The sequence below is a fragment of the Ceratotherium simum genome, chromosome 2 (assembly GCF_057802395.1).
Source record: "Ceratotherium simum simum isolate JZ-2026a chromosome 2, ASM5780239v1, whole genome shotgun sequence".
Classification (NCBI taxonomy): Eukaryota; Metazoa; Chordata; class Mammalia; order Perissodactyla; family Rhinocerotidae; genus Ceratotherium; species Ceratotherium simum.
Window position 1 is genome coordinate 93558534 of NC_141901.1, and position 22048 is coordinate 93580581.

The window sequence follows — 22048 nt, forward strand, 5'->3', positions numbered from 1 at the left end:
AGTAAAGACTCTCTGCTAAACCGGCAACTTATCTGTAAAATGGAGATAATTCTGTCTTCCTCGTGGGGCTCCCATCTGTGGGGTTGGGTAGCTGGCTACTGGTTTGTCCGTGGAATTGGAGGTCAGCTTCGCCTCTGATGGGCAGTCTGTCTCCTTGCCCTGCAGAGGCCTGTCGCCTGAAAGGGCGTTGGCTGTCCCCTAGGTGAGTCCGTGCTAGCTCTTTCTGATGCGAGGATGCTAGAGATCCTGGGTCGTCCCATTGGACCTGTGGTTCTCATTGTATTCACCCCCTTTGGGTTTTGCCTCTTAGACAGTGAGGCCTCTCCCTGTTCTGGAACTCTTTACTCCAGTGCACCAGCTGTTGGCACCCCCTGGCACGCACAGGCACTCGCTTCCTCTAGAACATTTGCACAAGCTGCTCCCTCTGCCTTGCTCATGCCTCCCTCCTTTCATCTTCTGCCTAACCCTGCTCATTCTTCGCACTTGAGCTTTGATACCGCTTCCTCCTGGAAGCCTTCGGTGATCATCCCAGCCTGGTATAGGTGCCTCTCCTCCATGCTCTCAGAGCTCCGTTTATTTACTGCGATTAAATCTGTACCACTGGATCTGTAACGGCCTGATGGGTCGTCCGTGTGACTTATTGTAGGCTCCTGGAGGAGAGGGAGTGGGTGGTGGTCTCTGTTGTACCCCTAGCACCTTCCACGTTGCCAGGCATGTAGTAGGTACAGAGAAGCATATAAGGAGCAGGATGGTGGGAGAGCCAACCAACAGCAAACCACCTTCATCTACAATTTGCTTTGGCCTTGCTGTGGCCCTGCCAGCCACTGTCCTTCCAGTTCCCCTTGGGAGACATCAGCCTCTCTAGATTTTTCTCAAAGGAGCCACATCCTCTCCATCCAGTGACCACCACCCACTTGCCCTGTGAGGCACTGGGCACGTTGTGAAAGCACACACACAATGCCAACCCAGACTGCTGAGGGTAACGTCAGTATCAGCAGGGGGACACAGAGCCTGAGGACATTATGTAGGGTGGGGACATACAATTTTATGTTTATTTGTATACACACGGAGTAAAAAGATTTCCACTGTGACAAGTTTTAAGAGAATGTGAAATCTTCCCCTCGGTTCTGAGGATCGGATGACTTGCAGGCTGTACTGTAATAAATGGTGGATTTTGGGATGCTTCCTTTTATAATTTAATCCAGATTATTTTTCTTTCTCCCTAGTGAACATTAATCGTTTCCTGTGAATTTTCCTGATGTTAGGAAACAGATGTTCCTTATTTTTATCTGAGTTCTTCCCAAATGCTGAACCAGGACTTTTGTGCCTGTGTGTGTATGTGTGTGTGTGTACCCAGTGAATTTTTGAGGAATGAGTTATATCATAATTTGCAAATAAAAGCATAACAGATATATCTACAGAATTATACAGCTTTGTCCACGGCTGGAAACATCATTGGATATTCTGTTTAGTGTAGTTTAGTATTGTTTAGCTAATGCAGACTCCTGGCCTAAGAATGCATTAGAGCTGTCTCGTGATCGTATATGCTTGCCGAAAGGAGTAGTGTAGCAGAAAGCACACACTTAATGCAGCCTATACTGTAACGCTCTGATTTTTAACCAAACTCTAATTTTTTTTTACCGTTGTCTCTTATCTGTGTAAAATTCTTCCCCATCTCTCCATAAAAACCCTGAATGAGCACTGCCTCGAGCAGAGCGGGGTGCTAGGCTCCTTGGGAGATACACGCACAAATAAGAGATGACCCTTGGGACTTCCTCATCCAGTAGAAGAGGTGAAATGTATTCTGAAATACCTGTTAGAAAAGGTAGAAAGTGGTAAAGGTTGTAGAAATTCAAGGAGAAGGAGCAGTTTCCTTGAGCCAAAGAGTCAGGGAATGCTTGGGGAAAGAAGTGGTATTCGTGCTGGGTTAAAAAAAGTAATAAAGCAAAACTTAATGTAGGTCTAAGTTATTTAAACTATTTTAACTGCATAAAAACTGCGTTAGGGTGGTCTATTATGTAAGCCATCACTTTGATGGATTTGCTTAAATTCTAACATTGCTTATAAGCCAGACAGAAAGACAAATACTACATGGTATCACTTATGTGGAATCTAAAAAAAAACAAAAACAAGTCAAACTCATAGAAACCAAGTAGAAAAGTGGTTGCCAGGGGCTGGGGTGTGGGGGAAATAGGGAGAAATTGGTTAAAAGGTACAAACTTTCAGTTATAAGATGAATAAGGTCTGAGGATCTAATGTAAAACATGACTATAGTTGATAACGCTGTATTATATAATTGAAATTTGCTAAGAAAGTAGACCTTAAATGTTCTCACCAAAAAAAAAAAAAGATAAATATGTGAGGTGATGGATGTGTTAATTAAGTAGACAGCGGGAATCCTTTCACAATGTATACTTTTATATATCAAATCATCACTATGTACACTTTAAATATCTTACAATTTTATTTGTTGTCAATTATACCTCAGTAAAGCTGGAAAAAAAAAAAAAATACTAACGTATCTTGAGAGCCTCCAATGCAGCAGGCACAGTTCTCTAGAGGACGCTTTGTGTAAAGGTTTTTTAATAGGAAGTGATGTGGAATTGGTGCTTTGGATATTAATCAGTTTTGCACAAAATACTTCTCTTCATTCTACCTTGCAAGCTTCTTTTCATGAGAAGTCCTTTGGTTCAGAGGAAGAAGGACTCAGAGTCCAGTCTTGGCCGACTCCAGGATTGGGTGACCCTGTGTGAGTCACCCTGCCTGTCTGGGTCTCAGTTTTCTCCGCTGTACAGTGGGAATTGTCAGACTCCCAGCTCACTCACAGGATTGCTGTGAAAATCAAAGTGGGTGTAATTGGACATTGAGAAGCAATCAAAAGACAAACATTTTGCCAAGAAGCAATGTCATAGCTCATGAGGTTTATACAAAATATGGCTGTTGCTTATTATTTATTAAAATGCTGTGTAAACGAAAAGATGGTTATCTTAAAATTGCGAGAGTATTGGAAATATGTTTGTAGCAAATACATGTATTAACTCTTGATTATCATGTACTATAAAGAACTCTTCCAAATTCTTTAGAAAAATATCAAGATGCTGCTACATGAATAAGCAAAGAATATAAACTTACTGTTTTTCAAGGTGACAAAACTATTCATAAACAGGAAAAAATGTTCATCCTCACTAATATCTTAGAAATGCAAACTGAAACAGCATGGAATTCCATTTTATGTATAAAATGTCAAGGTCTCAGAAGTTCTCCATTATTTTGTTGGTAACATTATTGTATGTTAATAAAAGCCTGTTTACAAGGAAAAAAAGACTAATTCTACTGTTAGGAATTTAAGGAAGTTAGGAAAATAAGTTAAAGGAATGAAAAAAACGAAAGCATGAAGATATCCAATGTAATCTTATTTATAATAAAAACTGGTTGGGGGCCAGCCCCATGGCATTGTGGTTAAGTTCGGGGCTCTCTGCTTCAGCGGCCAGGGTTCTCGGGTTCGGATCCCAGATATGGACCTACACCACTCATCAGCCATGCTGTGGCAGCGACCAACGTACAAAATAGAGGAAGACTGGCACAGATGTTAGCTCAGGGTGAACCTTTCTCAGCAAAAAAAAAAAAAAAAAAAAAAACTGGCAATAACCTAAATATCCAGTATTAGGGGAATGATTTAGTAAATTATGACTTTTCAACATGAAGCACTATTATTAGACCCCTTAAACAATCCTTATGAATATGTGTAGAAATGCACAAAAATATTTAAAATTTAAAGTAAAATGAAAAAATGATAGCCGTCATTTATGGAGTCTCTCCTGGAGGCACTGTGCCAACATTCTCCCTTTTTATCCTTATAGCAATGCTGTGCTAAAGGTATTTTACACTTTAGAAAACTGAGGCTTAGAGGTTAATTGCCCAGGGATTTGCAGCTCATTAGTTGAGGAGCCGACATTCAAGCCTAGATCTGTCTGACTCCAAAGCCTTCACTAGGTTTCCTACCAACAGCGTTCAACTATGGCCACGGTCTTATGAAAACATGTCTATGGAGGGTAACAGGCAGAAGTAGATGCTAGCGCTAGGGTGGTGGGGATGTGGGTCAATTCTGAAGAAGCTTCCCATCCTTCTAAAACTGGCATTAAAAAAAAAACAACCCACCATTGCCCTTTCAATAGAAAAATGAAAAAAAAATATGTTGAGTGTAACATTTCAATTATTTACTCTGACTTTTTAAGTATTCTCTTAAAGGTTGGCAATAGGAATATATGTATATTTTTAAAATTTCTTACCACTTTGGCATAATCAGGATACTTTCCCCCACAACTTACCTACAAATGAGTTGAAGACATACCACTAACTCCTCAATTAAAAATGAAATTTAAGTCTCTAGAACTCTCTGTGGATTGAGGACAGTGACCAGGTAGAAGAGTTTCTCCCCCTAACAGCCCAGACCAGCTCTTCCGGCCAGGAGCCAGTCTCAAGGTGGAGATGATGGGGTGGCACCGTTTGGTTCAGGTAGGCCAGTTCACGCGCTCAGGGTGTGCCCTTCCCTGGGACGGAGGCCCTTCACAATGGGAGAAATGTTACCATTTTGGTTCCTACCTCCTTTTACCTTTGGGGCTCAATTCGTGATTCTTTGACACATGTAGCATGACTTGATAAAGTCAGTAGCCCTGCAACGTGTAATAACACACACATTTCTGTGATGGACTATATTCTGTGATGCACAGGGTATTTTTCTTTCAACTTTGCCTCACCTTTGCGGAACATGTACCTTTTGTGCCTCTGGTAGGGTCTTTTATATGTTTCAGAGGCCCTTTGATATCTGTTTTGCCGTTCAAGTTAACATCATGTCAGAATTTGCAGGTGAAAACAAAATCGACCTGACCAGAGAACAGCAGATATCTCGAGAGCTGGAAACATTCTCCAGCGTACTTCTCAAGATAGTCCGCTCGGGAGTGCTCCCCATTTTGTAGGTGGGGAAATTGAGGCACATGTAAGTTAAGTGGAAGTCACTGGTAGAGAAGACGGCTGGAAGCCAGGCCGATAAATCCAGTGTTCACCCCACTCTCCTACAGTGCCTGTGTTCTGTTATTTTCTAGAGAATTAAAATGTGACTAGGAACAAATATGTTCCGCCAGATGAGAATCCAGTCGCCGTACAGAGCTCAAGATCTCCCAGGGTTATTGTTTTGTGTTTTATAATTGCAGTAAACTTGATAGTAATGAAAGGAGTCTAGCAAGTTATCGTGTACGTGCCAGACAAGTCCTGCCCAATAGAACTTTCTATGATGATGGAAATATTCTATACTCCTGGTGTTCAATGAAGTAGTAGCTTCTGTGTCTATTTGATCACTTGAAATGTGGCTCCGGAGACTGGGGGAAGGAGTTTTAATTGTGTTTAAATTTAAATCCCTACATGTGCTTGTGGCTACTGTGTTGGACTGCACAGTTCTAGACTTTTCAGTGTTTTCTTGACATCTCCACTTGGATGTCACACAGGTAACAAGGTCAAATCAGAATTCTTGATTTTCTTTCCTCTCTCAACCTGTTTTTCCCCCCATGAAGCCATCATGGACCCAGTTGATTGAGCCAAACCTGGGTGTCATCTCAACCGCTTCCTCTCCCTCATCTCCCACATCCACTTCATCAGCAGAACTTATGCTGAATCCATCCACTTCTCTCCATCTCAGCTGCTACCATCCTAGGCCAAGGTACCATCATATCTCACCTGAACAATTGAATGGCCTCATAATTGGTCACCATGGATCCATTTATCCACTGTTGCCTTGTCCAGACTCCTCCATACAGCTGCCAAACAGACGCTATTAAACTCTTCAGTAGGTACATCATTCCCTGCGTGTATGGAAGAATTTGAACTTACCACTGTTTGAAGTTATTTACTTCTTTGTTTACTTTTTATTTTCTGTCTCCCATTATAGTGGGAGGGCCCCTGTGTCAGGAACCTTGTTTACCTCCTGCACTGCTGTATCTCCAGCACCTACAACCATGCCTGGCACATAATTTGCACTCAGTGAACCTCTCAGTAATAGTTGTTTATCATGGAAGAGATGAGATAGCAAGCGTCAAAATACAGGTTTATAATTTGGTTGTTAAAAGTAGAGATGATGCCAGCACCCATATACATGGGAAGGTGGTGGTGTCTTTACATTCTGGCTGCAGTAGGAAGAGTGGATGTTAGGGCTAATTGCATTTCTCCGTGAATGGGTGGGCCTGGCCACGGTCCTGATACAATCTCTGACGTGAGCTAGAAAGAGATCTTTTTCTCCCTAGAGGTCTGTGTATGTCCCAGATCTTAAAACTTTTGTCTTTCCTGCAGTTAGAGAAAGAGGAGAGTGTCCTCCTACAAGGTCACTTTTTATGTCCATCCAAGGGGAGGTTAGATAGTGATGGAAAGAGACAGATTGTGGAACTCTAGGCTAGAGAATGGCAAAGCCCTGTCCAGACCACAAAAGATTTCAATGTGTGACTCCTGTAAGGTAAATAGAAAGTATTTGGAATATACTCAGATTGAATTATTTGAAACGATGAAAACTTTAAGAAATAAAGTTTTGTGTCCTTTTTTGGTTGAATATTGCATTTTTTATTTTTTTATTTTTATTTATTTATTTTTTTTGGTGAGGAAGATCAGCCCTGAGCTAACATCCATGCTAATCCTCCTCTTTTTGCTGAGGAAGACTGGCTCTAAGCTAACATCTATTGCCAATCCTCCTCCTTTTTTTTCCCCAAAGCCCCAGTAGATAGTTGTATGTCATAGTTGCACATCCTTCTAGTTGCTGTACGTGGGACGCGGCCTCAGCATGGCCGGAGAAGCAGTGTGTCAGTGCGCACCCGGGATCCGAACCCCGGCCGCCAGTAGCAGAGCGCGTGCACTTAACCACTAAGTCATGGGGCCAGCCCTGAATATTGCATTTTTTAAAGGCAAGTGTCTTTTCTGGCATTCCTTGATAATGGCCAGCCAAGGCTTTCAGAGGGCCTGTTATTACTTAGATCCGTGTGCACAGTGAAGTGAAGCTGATCAACTTGGAGGTATGAGCAAGTCAGTTCAGCTTTGAGCTGTGTTTGTCCCCTCTGCTACTGACCAGGCTTGAGAGATGACTGTGCCCTCACCACTGGCTGGATTTAGATGAATTCAAACTTGCTTTGTTAAAGTGCACATTTGGAGACTCTTTATCCTGGTGTGTTTTTATTAGGCCCAAGTTTATAACCCTGTCCTATATCCTTCCCATGCTGTTCCATTGTTTTCCTGGGTGTGCCTTTATTGAGCATCTACTGTATACCGAACACCTTGCTAGGTCCTGGAACGACTAAGATGAGTTAGACACATTTTCAGGCTTCAGAGATGCTGCAAACAAGTGGGCAGAGAGACCAGTAGAGAAAGACTGAAACACAGGAGCCATGTGCAGTAACAGAGAGCAGTGAGAGTAGACAGCACGGAGCCCTGTGGGAGCAGGTAGGGTGTAGCCGTGAAGGATGCAGCCTCTGGAACCAGACTTTCTGGGGTCACTCTCTGGCTCTGCCGCTTACGAGCCGTGTGACCTTACGCTACTGACTTCACCTCTGTGCCTCAGTTTGCTCACCTGCTAAATGGGTGAGAGTAGTACCTCCTTCGTGTGGTTGAGATGCCTGTGGGAGGGCACCCAGGAAGGGGGCCGGTGCAGGATTGCTGGGGCTTGGGAACTTGGACTGGGTCCCACACCAGAGAGGAAGCCCTGCGGGACTTCCAGCAGGTTCGGGGCCGCCCTGCGAGGCGGGGCGGCAGCGTCCCCCGTGGCCTCGGCCTACGGCCTGTTAATTCCACACAGTGTCACCGACCCTCCTCCCTCCCTGGAATTTGGGGGGCAGTTCTGAGTGTGACCTGATTTTTCTCGCTAGGTGTGATTGCTTTGGAGGCTACAGATTAATAAAGTGAAAAGGATGTGTTTTCTTAGTTCTTTTCTTCCTGATTCTTCCTCCTACTCCCTCCCCTGCTAAGACAGACACAGAGATGTCTATCATATAGACCCCTTGGCAAATCGGATTAAAGTGGTAGACCCTTCCCTCAGAAAACCACTGAGACTAGGTTTCCCAGGGACCCACGTTAACCTCCCCCACTCCCACACCTCGATCGTCCAGACAGGCCCCCAGACCCAGTGCAGTCTCCTTGACCCCGGTCCTGCCTGTGGTTTTGGTGTTCTCACCCCCCAGATGATTTTTAATTTAATTTACTAGCACATCCCACAACTCTCCCATCTGCTATCACTGCTATTATCTGACCACGTACCACGGGAGCAGCCTTGAGTCACTCAATGGTTATAATTAACACTGAGAGTTATTATCTTATTTTGAGCTGTTCAAATTTAATCGGGAGCCTAGTGGCCTGAGCTCTGGGGGCAGACTCCGTGGATTAGAATCCCAGCTCTGTCTTTATCTTATGACCTTGAGTAAGTTACTTAAGCTCTCTGGGCCTCAGTTTCCTCATTACAAAACACGAACAATAGTATACTCCCCTCCTGAAGTTACTGTGAGGATTAATTGAGGGAACAGGAACACGCGAGAATGGTTTCTGGCACAGAGTAAGTGCTATATAAGTACTTCTATTATTATGTTATTACTTCTACTCAATGATGTCATGAAATGGGGTAATGCTGGATTCCTAGGAGCAGGAAAATAGAGGAATAAAATCTCCATCTGCATTTGGCTCGCTTTGGAGCCTTGCCAATACCTGGAGGCCAGGAATGGATTCCCTGGACCCGTGCTGTCGAGTGTGGCAGCCGCCAGCCGCTGGGGCTGTTGACCAGTCGGAATGTGGCTAGCCTGAGTTGAGATGCACTGGGTCTTAGAGATTTACTATGAAAAAAAGAATGTAAAATGTCTCATAAGTAATTTTTTATGTTGGTTACACATTGAAATGATAATATTCCGAATAAGGTTAAATTAAATATATTCTTAAAACTAATGTCAGCTGTTTCTTCTTGCTTTTTTAATATGCCAACTAGAACATTTAGAATTACATTTGTGGCCTGCGTTATCTTTCTGTTGAGCAGCACTGCCTTAGGCTCACCATTATCAATAAAACAAAACCGTGTGGTTAGCGTGATCAGGTGATCGCTATTGGAAAGCCTTGTGCGCTCTGCCCCTTGCCCTTCAAGTCGTGCTGGACCGTCTGTTTCTGCATTGGCTCCGTAAAGGGAGCCATGGCCTGCTCCTGGCAGAAGGGGGCTGAGGGACCCAGACAAGAGCAGGAACGAGGGAGGCCTCCGCTGACGTGGAGGGGTCGGGACGAAAACACTACCATTTATAGTTATGCTGGCCTCAGCCGTTCAGCTCGCCCTGAGGAGATGAGAGAAGGCTCTCTGTGCAGGAAGTTGAAATACGTAGGCGAGGAACTCTCCGTATTCCATCAGGAGCCAGAAAAAGCTGTGCTAATCTTTAACTAAAAGAATAAATACTCAACATTATGGCAGTCACTGGGGATCGAAAGCACATCCCTTCCAAACGTGATTTACTTATGGAATGTTTGTTTAATTCTATTTCAGATTCGTTCCATCACTTAAAACCTGATAACGGTGGGCCACACGAAGTCTTCTTGGTAAGTGCTCTTTCATTTTTAGAACAAAGTGACTGTTTGACATTATTTTTGAAATGGTATTCACACGTCTAAGTTAGATGCATCCCTGACAGTACTATGATTAGATGTCTATTTATTCGCACTTTTTTTCTCTCTGAAATGATTTAAGCTGTTTCCCTGCCTTATAAAAAACAGATCAATGCACGTTCTTTTGCTAAGAACATGGTCAGGGAAAAGATCTATGATTACATGCCAAATACTATTAAAATAAAAACTTTTTTTGTAATGAAACTATTTCCAGGCCCCTGTTGATGGTCCGCTTGTTTCAAGCAGTCGCCAGAACAACAAAGAGCCGAGGAATTCAGATGGTCCCTCGCAGTGTGTTATAATGAAATTTGGCCCACGGCTGTAACATATTAGCTTTCTTATTGCTCTGTTTTTTCTCTCATCTCTCTTTGAACCTAAATGTAATTGTTGTGAGATAACAGTTCTGTAATGGTAGCAAACTTCCGTTAGAGCCTGGCGGTTGACGTACTTCTCAAGTGAAAAAGTTCCTGAGGCTTCGGGTGGCCTGAGTCCCTCATACGTGGTGAGACTGTCATTTGCAGTGTGTGGTAGTGAGCTTTTGCCGCATAACAACCCCAAAATTTGCTACCAGAAATTTGAGCCAAAATTTACTGACTCAAAGTAGCCATCGTTTCTTTATCCCTCAGTTCTGTGTGCTGGCGATCGGGCTGGGCTCGGCTGTGTGGTTCTTCCAGTTTCAGCTGGGGCCACTCCTGTGTCTGCAGTCAGCCACAGGTCTGCGGCAGCGAGCCTTTGTTTCGGGGGTCACCTGGCTGTCGGCTGGAGGGATGACGAGGAGGAAGACGTGTGTCTCACCGTCCTGCAGGCTGCGCCGAGCTTGCTCACGTGGCGGTTGGGCAGGGTACCTAGAGACAGAGCAGAAGCATCTTGAGGGCAAGGCTCAGAACTGGTACAGTGTTGCTTCCAGCACATTCTTTTGGCTAAAGCAAGCCATATGGCTAGCCTAGACTCAAGAGGTACAGACATAGATTCTATCTCTTGGTGAGAAGAGCTGCAGAATCACACTGCAAGGAGCCTGGATACAGGGTCGCCATTTTTACCACCTCCCATACAGTGTTTCTGCGTCAGGTGCAAACAGCTGTGATCGAATGGAAAGAGCGTGACGAGTGAGAGGCCTCGGGTCCCACTCCCTTCCCCGAGCCTGTCATCTCACCCACTGGGACTGACAGGCCCCGGAACCCTGGGCTCGCTCTTGCCATCCGGCAGCTCCGTCAGGTCAGCAGGTTCCTGGGTGGTCCTGCCGGTTCCGGGCTCCCCGCTGTCCCGCCTCCCTTTGTTCTGCACAGCACCGCCACACTGGTCATCCTGCAGGCCGACTCTCAGGACGCTCCCCCTCTGCTCGGAACTGTCGGTGCCTCCGTGTCACCACCACACCAGCCTCGGCTCCTCTCTCTGGCTTCTCCACGTCCATTGTCAGGTCCCATCCTTGCTTGCTTGTCTCCTGCTGTTTTTTCAATTCTATCCGGACTAGTCCATTTACCATTTCTCTTGAGGACACCTCATGCTGCCCACCCTTCTCTAACTTGGAAATCCTTCCCATCCTGTGGGGCCTAGTAGAGTCTCCCCTTCTCCATAAGTGGCCCGCCCCACCTGTTCCTGCCATCTGAGGTCCCTGCCCTGAACTACCTAACGCCCCATGCCGCCTTCTGTGGTTCTCTCTTCCCCTGGCTCACCTTACTTCCTCCACTGCTTTGTCAGTGGCATGAGAGCAGAAGGCTGCCCGGGCCTTCCTTGCAGTGTCAGCTCAGGGCCGAGAGTCCAGCAGGGGCCTGGTCAAGCAGGAAGCAGCCCGGACAGCGCACTTGGTCACCCACCAGCAGCTCATCAGGGTCACACGAGGCGCCTGTTGAAATACAAGCTTGTAGTCCCTTCCACTGGGCCGTCCACATTCATTAGGTCTGATTCTTAAAGCGCTCAGATGATTCTGATGTGATTGTATGCAGTTGGCAGCCACGTGGTATGGAAAGAACTAGAAATTTATATGGGACCTGGGTTTGAGCCCAGGCTCTGCTGCTCCCTGGCTCTGGGACCTTATAGACTTAACCTTTCTGAGCATCAGTTTCCTCATCTGTAAAATAGGAATGATACTAACTCTAGGACTGCCAAGAAGATCAAAAAGGATGATGTATGTGAAAGTGCTTTATAAACCATAAAATGTAGTTAAAACGCAGTAATTGATTGTGGATCCGGGGCGAGCCAGTGTTAAGAAAGGGGCAGTTACCGCCATGGTGGTGACACGAGAATAGGCAGCGAGGAGTCGAGGGGTCATGGTGGTGGGACAAAGAGTAACAGCAGCCATAGTCATACTCAGTGCCCACTGTTGACTGAAGGCCGCCTGTGTGGCGGGCACCGTGCTGCTGCTTTACACAGAACTGTTTGAGGCTTACGGGAAGACTCCCCGTTCAGTGCCGTCTGTACCATAATTACAGCCTGTCCCACCGTTAGGGAATTAGTCCTTTGGTCTTTTCCCCTTCAAAATACCTGCTTAAAATGTACTCGTCCCTGAGAGAGGAGATACTTGGTCAAGTGTAAGGTCCTGTGCAAGTGTGAGCTGCTCTGATCTGGTGGGAGGGGCTGGGGAGGGGAGAGCAACCAGCAGTACTGACAATAGAGTAGAGGTGGGGACACAGGAACGGAGCAGAGGGCACCCCGCCGCTGCAGGAAGGATGGGGTGGGGGGCAATACTCGGGAGGCAGGAGTGGGCGAGGGCGGGACCCAGACATCTGCTGACTTGCCAGCTTGGCCCAGGGCTGTTCCTGGTCCAAGGCCGCCGCCTTCTCAGCCTGCTCACGTGGAGCTTCCCGGTGACAGCAGCCACAAAGGCAGCGTTTGTAAAATTGTCCTCCAGTCACCATCTACGTTGTTTTAATTGCTGTTGATCTGGTGTATGTGCCCGTCTTCTTTCAAAGGTTTTTGAGGTGGCTTTTAAATTCATGCATAATATGATGAGACTCAGAAAAATAAGGAAGGAAGGGAATGTGTGGGGAAGGAGAGGTAAGGTTAGCCCCGTGCAGGGGTGAGAGCCTGTCCACTTGCCAGCAGGCCCCAGAGGCTTGCCTCTGAGCTTCTGCGCAGTCAGTACCAGAAGGAGAAAGCGCCCAGTTAACAGTTCATAGTGGTCAGAAGATAAAAGTATATTAGTTACTCAGAAGAAGTGAGGTTGATCATGATTCAAGACTTCGAGCAATTTCTGCAGAGTGCTCAAAAGAGGATCCCATGTAAGGTGGCAAACAACCTCCCTGTAATAAATAAAATACTGAGGACTGCCCTCGGTGAGGGCGAATGATATAACTCCCGAGTGTGGTCCAGGAAAGCCCTTCCAGTCCAGGTATGCGTGTCTCTGTTGGCCTGGCTTAATCCAAGGATAAATGTAATCGTTGCATACATCCATCCCCTCCCCGCCTCATGACGGACTTCACAGGTGGTCATGGTTCCTGATGCTGAGCCTGGGCATTTGGCTGTGGACCAGATTTGGCACATGAGTTGAAATCTACTTACCATCCCTGTTCTAAAAGAATAATAAACAACTTCCAGAAAATACTCTGTGAATGTTATTTCTCCCCACTCCCAAATCATTCTACGCCCTGACTCGGTCTGTGGAGTGGCTCTTTGATACACAGAATTTACATTGGCCTGTCCTCTGTGACCTGTGTGGCTCTCGTCCCTTGCTCCACATGTATCTCTCCTACTGTTTTGAGCCCCATGGCTCTAGGTCATTTCTGATGCTGAGTGTTCTGTACCTTTTGGGGGAACCAGGGCAGTTTGAGAAGCTTGTGGGAATAGGAGTAGTGGAGTCCAAGTGTTTGCTGGATGGTAGCAAACTATAACCTGTGCTACTGTTGTCCGCTTCTGAGACTCTCTTCTTCTGCCTGGTAACTTTAATACTTATTGCAAGAGGTAGTGTCTGGTTGGTGGCAGCATTGGTGAGATGAACTATGAGGAGCAGAGGGTGGTATGAGAATAATGTTAAGCCTAGACTTTTTGCAGGAATGTCATAGAATGAAAAAATTTTAATTCAGTAAAGATCTTTCTCAGAGAGGAGCCCAGAATTCCACAAGGACCATGAATGGGAATTTCTTTTTGGGCTTTATTTTCATCTACATCAGGTTTATTAGTTAGAATTATTTTGGTTCCAAGTAACAGAAATCCAACTTAAACTAGTTTCTTGACTTACATGACTAAAATGTCCATGCTGGCATGAGCTTCAGGCATAGCTGTATCCAGGGGTTCATAAGATATCACCAGGCCATTATCCTTCATTCTCTCCATCTCTTGGCTCTGCTTAACTCTCTGAGCTTCATTCACGGGCAAGCTCTCCCTCACCCTGGTGCCAGAGGTAGCCATCATCCTCACAGCTATGGATCTCAGTGAAAAGAGAATGCTTCTTTTGCCATTGCTCTGGGAATAGTGCCAAGGAGGGATCTTGACTGGCCCGGTTTGGATTCCTTGCCTGAATCAGCTTGGCCAGAAGTGGGCAGTAGACAATAAGCAGTATCTGTTTGGCCGGGGCTTGTTCATGTGTCAGCAGAGGGTGAATCTCAGCAGAATCACGTGGAATGGGGTCCCTGTGAAAACGGGGAATTTCATTACTAGAGGAAGGAAAGAAAGAAAGAGCATGCCAAGCAAATAAAATTTCTAGATACCAGAGTCCACTGATTTACAAATTCTTCATTTGGGGTCCGTTAAACTTGAAGGTTTACAAATTAGATTCGCTTCAGTTACAATGACTACCTGTTCCAAGTGTGGTATCCTAATGGAGAGTGGCAGCAATCAGCACATGGAGAGGACGAGGAGGGGGACCCCACTGTGAGTCAGTGGGCAGCTTTTGGCCTGAGGACCTCATGTCGCCTCCCTAGGAATCTAGAAGAGTGGTTACTAAGCTGAAGACAATGAACGAGCTTCAGTGGATCTCTCATCCATTGACTGAGTCAGTGAACGGGCTTCTAAAATTATTTGCAGAATCGTATGCACCTTTTTACTGAAGAAAGGGATCATGCTTCCAGCATTTTCTCATAGGGCTCCATGGTCCCCTCCTGCTTATGAGCCATGGCCTCAGGCTTACTCGACTTGTTTGAGATTTGGCTCGCTTAATCCCCTTCACTCGTTTCTTGTCTTGGCTCCGCTAGTCAAGTTTAGCGTCCACGATAAACACGACTCCTCATGGAACAGACACGGTGATGTCAGTGGCTGAGTATGTTGCATTAAATTACATGTTGAGGTTTTTAGGCATACGTGTAGACTTTTCACAATTTGACTTGCCATTTACCTAATGCTCGCTCTGGGGCCAGGCACTTCATGGGCATCATCTGAACTGTGTACTTACACCCGTGACTGTGATTCGGTGACCCTCAGGTCTGGTATGGGGCCACCTGCTGGAACCACCTCCTTCCGGCTGCCTCTCTGAGAACACAGGGTACAAACTCTGAGTTTATCCTCTCCCTGTGTCTGCAGTCGTGGTCCACCTCCCCCGCCCCACAGGTGATAGAATCATAGGACCCCAGAGTTGGAAGAGACCACTAAGATCGTGCAGTTCAGTGGTTTTCAAAGTCCGCCCTTTGGTTCTCTAACTCCAGGCCTCCCAAGAGGGAAGGATGTGCAGGACCCGAGACCCTGTCCTCCTTCCATCACAACTGTCGGCTGAGAACCACTCATCCGGGAGCGTGCGAGTTCAGGGCCAGATGTCAGCCTTGAGGTTGAGGCCAGGCTACTGCTTTGTTACCTGCCTGTGTGACTCTGGGAAAGCTGCCTGACCTCTCTGAGCCACAGTTTCCTTATCAGAGGGGGTGATACCTGCCTCACGGAGCTGTGAGGAACTGAATCAAGTGAAGTCTGTGAAGTCCTCGGCCTGGAGCCTGACGCATAGTCTGCTTAGCAAAAGTTAGCTGTCCTAGTCCATTGCACAACGTGACCTGTGAAACATGCTTAAGACATGGCTCTATTCTTGTCTCCCACTGTTCTTTTAAAGTTTATTCAGTGGGGCGTGTTTTTGCCCGTTTCCTAATAAAAACTTGATCAGGCCTATGACTGTTCTGGTTACTCTTAGGTAATAAAAAGTCCTTTTGGCCCCTTTAGGAGAGACACACACACATTCACTTTGGAAACTGGAAATGCCCACTCGTGTCTCTGAACAGTCAGCATTCATTCCAAGGGAACGCTTCCCTCCGTCCTGCCCGTGAGGGCTTCCCCCTCCTCCAGCTGCCTCCAGGAACCCCGGGGGGGCGGGGGGGGGAGAAGGAAGTCCCTACCTGACTGCTCTGTCACGCTCGGCACTGGGCTCTCTGAGCCTGAGTGGTGGTGAGGGGACTCTCTTCTCCTCCGGCCGCTTCTGTGGCCTCTGGAGGTCTCCCCTGCTGGAGCTTTCCGTCTGGATCTCTCAGGACTCAGGCAGTGCCTCTCTTTGTGCTGGCTGCTACCACCCGCCAGCGGCTTCTGGTTTCCATTCAGGTTCTCTCTTTGGGGTCCTCTGACCCTCAGGCTGAACCCTCCTGGGTAGAACCTGGAGACCCCACTGGCATTCTTGATGCCCAGGGTCCACAAAACCACCCCTGGTGGGTGGGGGAGCAGTCATTCCCCACACAGCATTCTACTCTCCACCTTCAGCGGCTGTAGCCTCCTCTCATGTTTTGGTTCCTCAGGCAGATGTCACCTGCGTGTCCCCAAGCTCTAGGAGACACATGGCAAGCCCTCCAGATGTTGCCTTTGAAACCCTTGGCTCTAGGTTTGGGATAAAGGGCCGACCCCTGACCCCACCCACCTGGGAAAGTGGGACTCAAAGCTCTTCCGAGGAATCCCATCACAGAATCCTTCATGACTTCACCGTCCCACCCTGTTTCTGTCCTCCTTACGGATCTCTGAGCCAGCTGTGCCAGCTTCTTAGAAATTTCCGCATCATGGTCTGGCCCCCTGCTATGGAATTTCCCATCTGTTGCATCTTGATGGCATAGTGGAAACTTCCACTTCAGCATCTTGTCATGGTAACTGTTAACCCCTGGCCCAGTGCAAGGGATTCCTCTTCAACATCCTAAAAGTGGTGCTTCCTCCTGTGCCTGAGGCCTCTCCAGACACAGGGAGCTCCCTACCTCCCTCCCTCTCAAGCATCCCATTCCAAGTGTCAGAGAATTGGAGGGGTTGGCAAGATGCTGCTCCTCTGGAGCCCAGCCCGGCTCCCTGTGACGTCCCCTCTGACGGGGTTGTGTGTGTTTGTGTGTGTGAACCTGAGAAGATGTGCCTGGGGGCAAGGGGCAGGGATTCACCAACACCTGCTCTCTAAGACCGCAGGGCAGCCGTGACCTCGTCTCTGGGTAGGTTTTCTCTGCCGTCACACCACAGTGCCCTTGATGTCACCCCAACAGAAAGCTGGCGTTTGGAAACTCTATGCTCAGCCACTATGTCTCATGCTCATGCCCTGAACTAGTTTCTCTTGATCGGAGAGCTGATTTGCTATGCTTCATGGGGGCATCCTGATCTGGGCTCCCTCCAGAGTGTGTGAACTCTGCAAAGTCACGCTTTGCACACTGGGTCCTGCTGCCCTCCAAAGACACGCCACCCCACTGCTTTTTTGCAGTTGTTCTTTTATGCTTGTGTCCTTCGCACTCAGCAGATTCCTCTGCCTCCTCCGGCCCTAGCACTGTGAGCTCAGCCCCCCTGCCCAGGTGCCCTCTTTGTCACGTGCAAGTCAGGCCACTGTAAGTCTCCCTTAACAAGCAGGTCACTCTGCATTTCGGCCGCCCACCCCCTGGTAAAGGCGGCCTCTCAGATGGTCAAGGGACACATGCTAGCAAGACGCTTGGGTCAGCTAAAGGTGGAGTCACTTTAGGGACAGTGGCCTAAGAACGCATTAAATGCATGTCAGGTAGTTCCATCATGGACTGGTTCCCCTGGCAACACTCAACATTGTGTATCCGGAGGTGAACCTGGTTTATGTCCTTCTGTTATTTTTACTGACTGTTTGCAAAGATGGCGAGATGGAGCCCCCTTCACCCCCCTTTTCCCTGTGCCCTCCCTCCTGCCCCAGACGATGTTGAAGACAGAGGCTGAGAGGACAGAACTGAACTTCCTAGCCTGCTTGTCTTTCTTCTTTGCCTGGCCTGAGAGAATATAGTGGTTTCCATTTAGCCATTCAACGGTCTAGATAGAGGAAATAGCTAACAGGCTGTCAACTAAAACGTATTTTTTATTTGTGTGCATTTTATAGTAGGGAAGTGGTGTAGTGTAGGCAGATAGACTAGAGTTCAGACCTTTCCTCGGCTGCTGAGACGCTTTGGACAGAGTGGTTTAACCTCTCTGAGCCTCAGTTTCCTCATCTGTTAAATGGGGATGATGACATTTGCCTTACAAGATAGCTTTATTAAAGGAGCCAAGGCATGCAGTGAATTCAGCACGGTGGCCTGTCACGTAGTGTATGTTCAATAAATGGTAGCTATTATCATCACTTGCATTTGACTGTTGTGATGATTTCTAAAAAACTTTTAAAGCCTTAAAAAAAGTGGCCCAGTTCTCCAGCAAATTTTTTTTAATCAAATAGGAATGTGAGAAAAAATCAAAATATGTGCAACTACTTGCTTTTCAAAAATGACTATCTTGCAAAACTCATTAGTTCTTTATTGTGGACAAAGGGTTTTTTGGTTGCAGAGGTGGCATGACCCAGAGGCTAGGAATAAGTCTCACCTGCCAGCCTCAGATCCCTCACTAAACACCTGTGTGACATTGAGCAAGTCACTTACTCTTAAAGCCTCAATTTCCTCATCAATAAAATGAGGACAATACTGCACAGGGTTATGGAGGGAATTAAGTGTGGCAATCTGTATGAAATGCTTAGCACAGGCCTGGCACACAGGAAGCACCCAAATAATGGTGGCCGTTATTGTCCTATCACAATATTATCTCCACTCTGCAGATAAGAATTTGCAGAACACTTTCTTCCTTGTGATAAACAGCTTTGTGAAGACACTTTTATGTGTAAGAAGTTGTTCTCACTGTTTTGTTCAAGAAAGAGCAGGAACGCGTAGTAGATGGTTTGCTTATAAACGCCACATGTGGCGTCTGCGAAAGCAAGCTGCGTTAACTAAATGAAACAACTGCCCGTTTGTTTAGGCCCCACCTCATTTCCTGGTTAAGATTTTGCCACCAGATTAGGAGAAATTTATATATTATCTTTACAAGGACTGTGAAAATATGCAAACAAAGCTGTATTTAGCTAGATGCTTTAAACTCAGATCAGCTTATTTTGTTCTCTCTCAGTAAGACTGGCATAGTGGGCACCTTTGTGGAGCCCACAGAGGTCTTGGAAGGAGATGTGACCTTCCCCTGAAGGCGGAGGAGGAGAAGGCAGGGTCTGAACCAACAGGGTGACCCAGCTGGGGGCCGAGGCTCCGTCGGGGGCGGTGGGGGGGTAGGGGGGATAGAGAGCTGGCCCGTGGGGAGCGGGGATTCCTGACTGAGGAGGTTTGTTCCCTTTGACAGGACTGTGTGGCATTCCCTTTCCTTGGGTCCCCCTGGGGCAATGGGCAGTCCTGAGCCGGTAGACTCCCAGTCCCCTTGCATCTCAGTGACTGGGTGTCTGTGCTGTGCCAAACACAGGGTTCTTTAGGGTGATGACGATATCACTGTTTGTTGGACTGATGTTGAAGTTTGTGTGACTCGTGCCCGGACGCCTTTGGCGAACGAATTACCAGGTGAGCAGGAATCGTGCTCTTGTGTCGGGTCTGACTTACTCGCCTCCGCAGACAGACCGTTCCAGAGTAATCTTGCTTTACACGGAAGCCTGAGTCGTGGCTGGGAAGGTGTGCAGCCGTAAGGGGGGGGGTGGGCGGTGGCACAGCAGCGGGGCCACCTCGGTTGGGCATCTGAGCATCTGCCATGTGCCAGGCAGGTTGGAGAGGGAGCAGAACCGAAAGGAGGCTCCAGGCCGGCCACCTTCACTCTGACTTCCCGGCTCCTCAGTCCACTCGCCAGACGCAGAGGCCAAGTCACGTGGCCTTAGGGCCCTCAGTTCTCTTTTGTGCACCAGGCTTACAGGAGCCCTTTGCCAACACACTTGTCACTTGGCAGGGCCAACCCCGCAGCTAATGACGGTTATGAAGCTTAAGCTTCAGGGTCTTTCACTGCCAAGGACCCCTTCCGATGCCCTGTAGCTAATGTGGTATTCCTAATTTTGAATTCTTGTCCTAAAGAGGCGCCTCACATTATATATGTCTCAGGTTCCACAAAAACTGGATCTGTCCCTGAGCGAGAGAGAACTGTTACCCCCATCGGTCTTTCCCTCTGCCCTGTTTCGAGGTCACCAAGACGCTGAAACTTCAGTTTGCTCGGGAGTAGGCTCTGCCCCTGTGTGTCCTCTTCTGGGCTGGACCTGGGTTCCCCCCAGGAGCTCCTGACCCTTTAAGTGAGGGGGAGGGAGGCCCAGCGAGGAGTGGCTGTCTGGGCTGCTTCCTGGCCACCAGACACCCTTCATGGGTGGAGAGGTCCCCCGGTTCCTGTAGGAAGGCGGGGCAGGCGCTCAGACCCCCAGCGGCTTGTGGTCTGTCAGAGGGAGGCCCTGAGCGAGGCTTCAGCTGGCCGGCATAGACCCAGTGGAAAATTCTCCTGAAAAAAAGAGAATATGCTTGAGACTGTATCAGCTTTGGCAAAACCGTGACTGACCTCAGGTTTTAGGGGAATGGACTGGCCAGCCTACGGGACAGGGCTGATAAAGTGTTCCTGCTCGCTCTCAGCCCTTCCTCACGTCCCTTCCCTCTTACTGCACCAAATGGCTGGCGTGCTTTGCTCATCAGTCAGAACTAAGTGTATTGAGAAGAAGCGGGAGGAGGGAAAGGCCCCTTTTGTACGTGAACATCTTTCTAGAGTTGTGCAAAACTCCGAGTTTCGAAACAATCTGCTTTGTCATTGAAATGCTGGCCAACTTCGCCCCCTGGAGGAGAACTAGAGAATTGTTTGCAATGAGCCACCTGAGGCATCCGAGTCGTTCTGACTGACGATCCGGAAAGAAATTGTCAGCCTGTGATGAGTCAGGACAGCGAAAGGGGCTGGGTCTGTAAGGTTTTTGGGTTTTGGGGTTGGGTTTTATTTTTTTTTTTTGCCTTGAAACAATTATTCTAAACTTAGGGTTAAATGTTTTATATTTGTAAAGACTTACGTGGTTAAAATGCCGCCAGGTTTAAGGCTCACACCTACTGAACTGCAGTGGACTTTCTTGCCAAGCCTCAGCAACCAGTGCTAGTTATGGCAAGTCCTTACCAGTCTGGAGGCTCCTTTCAGCCCTTGAGGTTGTGGCTGAGACATAAAACCAGCCAGAAGATGGGAGTTTTCAACCACCAACTGAATGTCTATTCGTGATTCTAAGTTACAAACCCCAGCTCCCTGGTGCCCAAGTTCACGTCTTTTGGTATCATCCTGCAGGTTCAAATTATCTACCCGTTTATACTTGCTGCTGGCGACTGCCAGAGAGTAGCTCTCAGTCACAGTTAGGCTGACTAGAAAAATAGTTATTTCACCCCTACTTTTTGTATGTTTTTTAAAGCAAGATACAAAACAGACTTAGAAGGATAATGGTTGAAATATAAAAACCTTCCCATATATTTCTTTTTTTTTTTTTTAGGTTCTCAAGGAGAATCTCCAGATTAATTAATTAATTTATTTTTAATTTTTTGTTTATTGCAGTAACATTGGTTTATAACATTGTATAAATTTCAGGTGTACATCATTATACTTCTATTTCTGCATAGATTACATCATGTTCACCACCCAAATACTAATTACAACCCATCACCACACACATGTACTGAATTATCCCTTTCGCCCTCCTCCCTGCCCCCTTCCCCTCTGGTAACCACCAATCCAATCTCTGTCTCTATGTGTTTGTTTATTGTTGTTATTATCTACTACTTAATGAAGGAAATCATACGGTATTTGACCTCCCTCTGACTTATTTCACTTTGCATAATACCCTCAATGTCCATCCATGTTGTCACAAATGGCTGGATTTCATCATTTCTTATGGCTGAGTAATATTCCATTGTGTATATATACCACATCTTCTTTATCCATTCGTCCCTTGATGGGCACTTAGGTTGCTTCCAAGTCTTGGCTGTTGTGAATAACGCTGCAATGAACACAGGGGTGCATGTATCTTTACGCATTGGTGTTTTCAAGTTCTTTGGATAAATACCCAGCAGTGGAATAGCTGGATCATATGGTAGTTCTATCCTTGATTTTTTGAGGAATCTCCATACTGTTTTCCATAGTGGCTGCACCAGTTTGCACTCCCACCAGCAGTGTATGAGAGTTCCCATCTCTCCACATCCTCTCCAACACACGTTGTTTCCTGTCTTGTTAATTATAGCCATTCTGACGGGCGTGAGGTGATATCTCATTGTAGTTTGATTTGCATTTC

At 46.9% G+C, this 22048-nt stretch overlaps 1 protein-coding gene across 3 annotated transcripts in view; it reads left to right on the forward strand.

Moving 5' to 3' along the window:
- Positions 1–22048, forward strand: part of GNG12 (G protein subunit gamma 12) — a 117904-nt gene that overhangs the window by 40656 nt on the left and 55200 nt on the right. For all 3 annotated transcript variants that reach the window (XM_087449210.1, XM_087449197.1, XM_087449202.1), the window contains exon 2: positions 9539–9591. The gene's annotated coding sequence lies outside the window, so the exon portion shown is untranslated. The remainder of the gene's footprint in view (positions 1–9538; positions 9592–22048) is intronic.